The 9,097-nt window shown below is 35.5% G+C and overlaps 1 pseudogene across 1 annotated transcript; it reads right to left on the reverse strand.

Moving 5' to 3' along the window:
• Positions 1-1,713: 1,713 nt before the first annotated feature.
• LOC149209963 (pinosylvin synthase-like) lies at positions 1,714-3,695 on the reverse strand (annotated as a pseudogene). The gene is made up of 2 exons (XR_016252263.1): positions 3,384-3,695; positions 1,714-2,901 (listed from the first exon to the last, which is right to left on the reverse strand). The product of XR_016252263.1 is annotated as a pinosylvin synthase-like (transcript).
• Between the last annotated feature and the right edge of the window lie 5,402 nt (positions 3,696-9,097).

The following is a 9,097-nucleotide window of genomic DNA, read 5'->3' on the forward strand; positions in this document are numbered from 1 at the left end:
AAAGTAAAAAGGTAAATTCAAGACAAAGAATATAAAATCTTGCTCCAAAATCTTTTAATATTTCTTTTAATTAAATATTTGTAAAACGAATCTTTAAAAAGAAAACCATATCGTATTTATATATTAAAATATTTAAAGCCATAAATATTTGCACGTCAACATTGTAATCTTTGAAAACATTAATTTGATGTAGTTTTAATATAATCTTTGTTATCATGCCATGTAAAAAATATCATTAAATCTAATATTAATATTGAAAGATTAATATTCATATTAATATCATTACTAAATCTAATATTAGTATTAATATATTATAATATTAGTATTATTAAATTTATTTTAATTTAAAATTTATTATATTACAATATATATTACTATATCATGATATTTATTAACTCTAGATATATATGGGAGGGAAGAACAAAGACATAGAGGAATAGAGGTGGAGAGATAGAGGGAGTGAGAGAAAGGGAGAGAGAGAGGGAGGTAGGAGAGAAAGAGATAGAGAGGAAGGAAGAGAGAGAGGACTTGAGAGGAAGGGAGAGGAAGAAGCAGAAACGGAGGGATAAAGATATTAAGTTTGAAGGGGATAGAGGGAGGGAAGAAGAAATACATAGAGAGAGAAAGTAGAGAGAGGGTGTGTATGTTTTTGGTTTATATAGAGATATAAAGAAGTATAGATGGAGAGAATGGGGGGGAGAATGACAGAAAAGGAGAGAGAGTTTTTTTGATAGAATTCGAGGGTGAAGAGAGAGAGAGAGAGAGAGGATGTGAGAGAGAGAAGGAGAGAGGGAGGAAGAGAGAGAGGGAGGTAAGAATAAAGACACAAAGATAGAAAGGTGGAGAGATAGAGAGAGGCAGTGATAAGGGAGATGGCAAGAGAGGGAGGTAAGATAGATAGAAGGGGGGAGAGAGGGGTAGAAGGGGAAGAGAGATGGAGATGAAGAGGGAGGGAGAGATAGATAGATATGGAGGGAGAGAACATGTGTGTTTGGGTGGAGGTAAGATAAAGAGACAAAGAAGTAGAGATAGAGGGAGATAGATATATATATATATATATATATATATATATATATATAGATGGTGGGGAGAAGGAATAATATTTGTTGCACTAGATGCATTGATTTCAGTGTAGATGGTGATTTCTAATCCTATATGATTGCTTGCATTAGAGGAGTTAAACTAAAGGAGAGGGGAGAGGAATGAAGAGAGAAAGAAGGAGTGGAGTGAGAGCGGGAGAGAAAGGTAATGTATAAAAGGTGAGACACAAATATGGAGGGATGAGAGAGGGGGAGAGAGAAAATTAGAGAGGGAGGGAGATAGTGACATGGTTGGATTTTTTTGTTGATAACATCATCATCTACAAAAGCCTCTCTCATTTTTTGTACCGTTGTCATGGGTTGAGATATTACGTCCCAATCGAGCTAAGAGATGTTACGTATCGAACCGAGGGAACACAGTGGACGTATATCCCTCATCTAATTAAGCTGTCGATTATTTAGTGAAATTATTGGAACTTCAAATCTTATTTCACTCAAAAATTTCGCCTAAAAATTGGAACTTCAAATATTATTTAACTCAAAATATGTGAAAGTACGTTTCAGAATATTTTCAAACATTCAGTCGTCTCTCTCTCAATTTGAAGGGCGGGCTCCAATAGGAGAGAATAAGAACCTATTTTCGGAGAGGAGAGGAGTAGAAAGTACGTTTGAATATTTTACAACTATAACCTTTCTTTTATTAAGAAAGAAAGAAAGATACAGTGAAACTCATGCACTTCTTGGAATTTGGAACTATTATTAGAAACACTCTATCTTGGTTACATTTATTCTCTTGGAGTAAAGAGTAAAAATGGATAGTTGCTCACAACCTTAGATGTTGCGTCTGAAAGTTTAGTTGTTGAATTATTGAAGAGGAACGCTCTTGAGAACGACTGTTTCGATGGTGAGGCCCGGCCCAAATCCAAATAGAACTCCCATTTCCAATCCCTCTCCGCTGGTTGAACATCCGTTTTGTAGAGACGCCTTCCTCGTCTGATCCAATATGAAGTGGACGCACGCACTGGACATGTTTCCGTACTCGCTCATAACGTGCCTGGTGGGTATCAGTTTTGTGGGATCTAGATTGAGCTTGGCCTCCACCCGATCAAGGATGGCACGTCCTCCGGGATGAACAACCCAGAACAACTTGTTCCAGTCGGATATTTTGAACTGACTGAACGCCTCCACCATACAGTTTTCAATGTTGGCAGAGATTACATCCGGAACCGCGCCGTTGAGTTGGAAGTCAGTCCGACCTCTCTCACCTTCCCACCGATGGCTCCCTCGCTGTTGGGAACAACTGTCTGGGCTGTCCAAACGATTTCGAAACAGGCCTTCTCCACTTGAGGGATGGGATTAGCTCCCACGATGAGGGCAGAAGCACCGTCGCCAAACAGAGCTTGCCCCACCAAGCTGTCCAGGTGAGTCTCGGAGGGTCCACGAAAGGTAACGGCGGTGGTTTCACTACAGATGACCAGCACCCGAGCTCCTCGATTGTTTTCGGCAAGGTCTTTCGCCATTCGAAGAACGGTGCCTCCGGCGAAGCAGCCATGTTGGAACACGCCCACTCTCTTCACACTCGGGTGCAGCCCCAACAACTTGGCTACCTCAAAGTCTGCTCCGGGTAGATCCGGAGTAGTTGTGCTGCAAAATATGAGATGAGTGATCCCAGACTTGGACTGCCCCCACTCCTGAATGGCCTTTTCAGCCGCCTCTTTTGCCAGCCGGGGCACCTCCATAGCCAACATCGCCTGCCGTGCATCCAACGATGGCACGTCCACGAACGCGCACACATCAGGATTCTTCTTGAGAATCTCCTCCGTGAGATACATGTATCTCTGTTTTATTGCCGACCTTTCACCTGCATGGAGCCATATGTATGATGATTAGAAAAACTAACATCATTTTTTATCCAAAATCTTGGATGATTCATGATTCATCACATGATTTAAATTATAATCAATCAACTTAATATCTGGAAAATATTACAGCCACTAAATATTACAATAATATCCGAAAAAGTTACCGCCACTAAATTTGAAAAGTAAGCAGTGCAGATTTCGGAATCTCTCACTTGTTTGACTAGCTGGGTGGCTAATGTAATAATAAAAGAAAGCTAGTCTCTAAATTTGAAAAGTGACGCTACGCTAATATTGATTAAGTGTTGCAGATTTCAGAATAATATTTCTTCGCATGAAAACAGGACAGGTTGGTTTTTGTAATAAGAATAAAATTTCTTCGCATGAAAACAGGACAGGTTGGTTTTTGTAACCAGAATAATATTTCTTCGATCACATGATTGATTCATGAATCGCGCAAACAGAAACTGAAACTGAAACTTACATATTCGCTTGAACTTATCCTTGAGCTCTGTGTTGTGCTCGTTACCGGTGATTCGAAAGTAGAAATCTGGATATGTGCTCTGATCCACAGCATTGGGTGGATTGGCAGTGCCGATAGCAAGGATCGAAGCGAAGCCATCTGCCCTCTGCAACTTCCTGAAACCTTCAAAATCAACGCCCCCCATCTCTGCTCTGCTATGCTATGCTATGCTATGAGGAGGTTAAGCCTAGTACCAAACCCTGGACAACAAATCTCAATATTTACTTTACTTTGTTGTTCTCGTCGAATAGCTATAAGAATCTCTAAATCTATAGCTATTTTATACACTTTGATATGAGATAAATATGATTATATAATAATGCATCAATGGATGAATTAGTGCACGAGTCCAATACCATGGGTTCGATTTATTATTAATATCATACTGATGACTTATGCTTGCTTTGTTTGAATATCTCGAGTCAACACCAACCAAACCATACAGCGATGTCATGGTATTGTGAATGAATGGGTTTTGAATATTCATACGTACATACTCCAGGAGAGGAGAGGAGAGGAGACGAGACTGTAAATCATCAGAAACGTGATTGTGATTGTGGACGACGAATATTCAGATTATCCATCAACTCGGTCGAAATCGAGTGACGCAACTGTGAAGCCGCCAATGTATACGAGTGACACAACTGTGAAGCCGCCCGCCAATGTATTTGTATTTGAGTGACACAACTGTGAAGCCGCCAATGAGGAAAAGGAAGAAAATATAGTGAGTCACGTGAGGTATCACATTAATCTAACCTCACCAACCAACCTTCCCTTCTGGTGCACTGCGAGGTAATTACAAATCCACCTAGTCTTAGTCTTGGTCTTTGAAACAGATTATTTTCCAACCCAAACCATCTTAGTCTTTCAGACAAATTATTCATACTTGGGTTTTCAATGCGGGTTTGCTAGCCATGTGGCTGCTGAGGCGGTTTTAGTCTTTGAGACAAATTATTCATACTTGGGTTTTCAATGCGGGTTTGCTAGCCATGTGGCTGCTGAGGCGGTTTTCCACTGTGACGTCCTCCCTCCTCTCTCTTGTCAAATTTCCAAGATCGCTTAAGATCTCCTCATCTAACCTATCAACCTGCATAATGAGTAAATATATTCCAACTTTGAATTCTATTTACTAAAAACAAAAAAAGTCACCTAAAATTTGGAACTATAGCAAAGCCGAGACCGTACTTATAAATTATTTCACAATAGAATTGTAAATTATTTCATGATAGAATTGTTGTAAATCAAAATAGTCCATTTTAAAAGCATATAAATTACTTTAATTTTTTGAAATGAAAATAATTTTGGCAACAGCTAAATCCTACCCCTTTATGGAGCACTAATAAGTTATTCTAAGTGGCATTGTTTTACTTGAATAATGGTGATGACTTGATATAAATTCACTTATAGTAGTTAATAATAATTGTCCTCCCTATCGCTATTGATTTGACAAGTAAATTATGATCATTTCTTTCTTTCTTCTTTTTCCTTTCACAAATACAACAAAACCATTATCTTATTATCTACTTTTATTACTTTTAAATGATTTTAGCATTTCTTAAATCTAATTATTTTCTTAGAATAAATTAAATAAAATCAATAATACATTTAAATTTATAAAATTAATGATATATGACAATAAAATTATATAATTAAATCTACTTATTTCTTTTAACATTCTATTAATGGTTTTCAAGCATGGGTGGGAGAACATGAAACAGGTGAAAAAGCCTTTAGGATATTCATTATATCTCTATGAAGTTCCTTTCTTTTCTGTATTTAGTTTGTTTATCCATGAAGTTCATTTTGGGCATTGGTCTCTTGAGTATTGGAATGATTGTCTCTACTTTTAGAAATTGTTGATGTTAAAATAGTTTGAATGATGTTTATATGTGAAAACTTACAATGCTATTCAATTATTGATTAGCTGAGTGACAATTTTAAAAAACAAGTATGTCAAACTACTCATTGAAAGTGGAAATATGCACCATGAAATATATTTATTTTGAATAATAAACTAATCTTAAATTTTATAAAAAAATTATAATATTATTCAACAATATTTAAATTTTAATTTATCGATAAGTAAAAATGAATATGCTTACTATAAAACATATTTATTAATATTATAAAATATTAGGACTATAAAGCATATTTATTAATATTATAAAATATTATGATTATAGATATGTTTTATATAGTCAAAATATTAATAAAAATGGATATTTTTAGTATATATTTTTTCTAGGTTTATGAAAATATTCTAAATATCATGTTTTATAATTTTTTATCTTTCAAAATCATTTTCTATTCATACATTTTATTTTCAAATATATAAAATAATTAAAAGTATTTTAAATATTATATGTTAGGGTATTTATATTTTCTAACCATTTATTTTTTATACATATTTTCAAAATGGATCAAATTATATATTTAATTATAATATTAGAATTGAAGAATTTAATGCAAAATTATTAATTTACATAAATGTTATATGGTAGGTGGATCTATTAATTTTAAATTATAATTATATATATTAAAAATAAGAAAAACACATTTTCGTAACCATTAAATCTATTTAAATTATAATATATAACTTATTTCTTAAATAAATAAGATATTATTAATATTATATAATTTTTAAAATTAATGTAAATGTCTAAAATTTAAAATCTATGAAACTTTTTAGAAAAGTAAGGATGGATGGGTTTTGAATATTCATACTTTACGAGAATTTCTCCATCGAGTTAACATGTTCTCACATACACCATAAATAAATAAAATTATATGCAACTGTCACATACCCCGATAACCTCGCATGTAAAAGTAGGGAGTTAGAAGTTTTTATGGAATTACCACAAGTAATTAATCAATTCACAACTCCACAAATCATCATTACCATTCATTATTACATCAAGTAAATTGCCATCAAAGACAGTAAGTTTCATAACCATTGCATAACCTTTACCATCACTGTAATAACATAAACTGTCTCATGAATCCATGCATCCATTTCTTGATATCCTTAACCATGTTAGATAATCATGTACTAAGACATTATGGTTGTCACATCAAATAAAGAACCATCATCATTAAGGACCCATCATTATCAACAGACACATAAGGCAATCACATCAATCACACCATAGAACACGGATATACCCTGGAAACCCCGTAGGGTGAAAACCAGCAAAAGTTTAATCTTATTATTAAACGCTCGTGAGGGTTTTCACCCCTCACTCAATGGCTTATAAGGGATTCCATCCCTTAACCATTGTATTAAAATCTTTACAATGAATTATCATTAAGCTGTCACATAACTAGCTAAAAGCTAATACAACTTTCATGTAATCTTTTATTTACATACCGCCACATGCAACATTCCTTGTGGCATAATTGTTCTAGCAATGGACAATACTGCAGCTTGAACTCATCTGCATGTACGAATAATCCTTTTCCTGCCAATGTTAAACATTACTTTCCTTTGGCACCAACCACCATCTTTTCCTGTCAATGCTGTTGACCACAATCTTGGCAACAAGATTAGCTACAATATCAATAATTCATTAAACAACCTCTAAAAATGATCTTTTATTATCTACTCATCTACATGAGCAAGCACAACATACTAACTAACTAGTACATCTATTCAAGTAAATTCTTGTCACCATGCTTATTCACGCTGGTGCATATCTCTCTCTAAGAGATCTAACCATTAGTTTACAAGTCCGTGTTTCTCTTTAAAACATATAGCACAACGGTTAAGTTTACATACTAGGAAATAAACTATGGTTTCTGTGCCTTTGCACATACATTCCTTCACATAGTTATCTTTCCAGAAACTATTAAAGATACCCTATATTTATGGACAAACATCAAGAAACCATAAAAAGGTGAATCTAGCCTTCACATAGTTATTTGGGTGTAATAATGGTTAGTTCGACGGGACACAGAAGTGTGCTCCCATAACAGTACGAATGCTTGATAAATAATCTAATATCAAACACCACATGGGCGGAGAAACAACCCTGCTCGATGCAAGGGCCTCTCTGACGGGCGCGTAAGCCATACATTAATGAATAGTACAGATCCTGTGGGGATGGGAAGCGTAAAAGAAAAACCCAGAAATCGCAATCAAAACTGCTTACTGAAACCCCAATCTATAACACAGACTTTATATCTTTAAGTTCTGACTAATTAACAAGATAGTATTCAAGCTGAATAATTCCAGCTAATGATGCTCAGAAGCAGCCGAGCCAATGTAGAGCAACGAAGTAACAGAGATATTCATTACCAGAATTACAATCTTAACAGTATCTGAGTTACTGTTACTACGGGAGCAACAGTTCGTCTAACTCTCAGTAAAAACGATCAAACCCTCAATTGCTAAGACTCGATGAATATTCAGTTTTTCCAAGGAAACATGGAATGGCGAATGAGCCAGACCCCAGAACCTGGAGTTAGCCCCACAGCAGAAGCTACCGCATACATTCCAGCAAAACCCCAGAACTTGGAGTTAGCCCCACAGCAGAAGCTACCGCATACATTCCAGCAAAACCAACGCTATCTCTCGAATGAAATAGTACCACATGGGAAAAAGGAGAAAAAGTTACCATGGCTTCAAGGACGGCGATACCTTGACGGATTGTCTTGCTCGTTGGCAGCCAACGGGACTGGAGAAACCCCTGGACAACCCTGAGCACCGACGTTGAGGTGCCATCAACCATTCTGCATAAAAACCCCAAAACTTCCGAAGGGTTGCCGATCTCCCAATTGATCTCATACCAACCACCTTCATGCTTCAACCTCCTCCAGCGTGATTGGAAGTGTTGTTATGAAGTGGTAGGTGCGTTGCGCCTCGATCGAATACGACCTTCAGAGAGCTTCAGTATGACGTTGTCTCCCAACAAAGATACCGATCGAACACGCGACCTTCAATCATATTCAGTCTCACGCTCTTCCATCAAAGATACCGATACCAGGCATCCCCTCGTTCAGTTTTACAGGAATCAAGAATCGGTTCAATAACTGATTCGTAAGTTTCTAAATTTAGAATTACTTTTTACTCAGGGTAGTTGCAAATAGGGATATGACAGCAACAATTACATGGTAACACATGAGTGATATTTTATAGTTTATTTTATGTCGCCAAAGGCTTTTAATAGTTTAGAGTCTATTAGAACCTACCGTCACTTCCATTCATACTCTCACATGTAACATGTTCTCACATACACCATAAATAAATAAAATTATATGCAACAATTACATGGTAACACATGAGTGACATTTTATAGTTTATTTTATGTAGCCAAAGGCTTTTAATAGTTTAGAGTCTATTAGAACCTACCGTCACTTCCATTCATACTGTTAAGATATAATTGGGTTGTATGAAAACATTGTTAATATTTAGTGGTAGAAACGTATCACGCTGAATATTCGGATTATCCATGAAGTGACGCAACTGGAATTCTATTAACTAAAAACAAAAAAAATCACCTAAAATTTGAAGCTATAGCAAAACCAAGATTGTACTTATAAATTATTTTACAATAGAATTGTTGTAAATCAAAATGGTCGATTTCAAAAAGCATATAAATTACTTTATTTTTTTGAAATGAAAACAATTTTGGCAACAGCTAAATCCTACCCCTTTATGGAGCACTAATAAGTTATTC

The sequence above is a fragment of the Pinus tabuliformis genome, chromosome 1_2, assembly GCF_031772625.1.
Source record: "Pinus tabuliformis cultivar Carrire ecotype Pingquan chromosome 1_2, CPIR1, whole genome shotgun sequence".
Classification (NCBI taxonomy): domain Eukaryota; kingdom Viridiplantae; phylum Streptophyta; class Pinopsida; order Pinales; family Pinaceae; genus Pinus; species Pinus tabuliformis.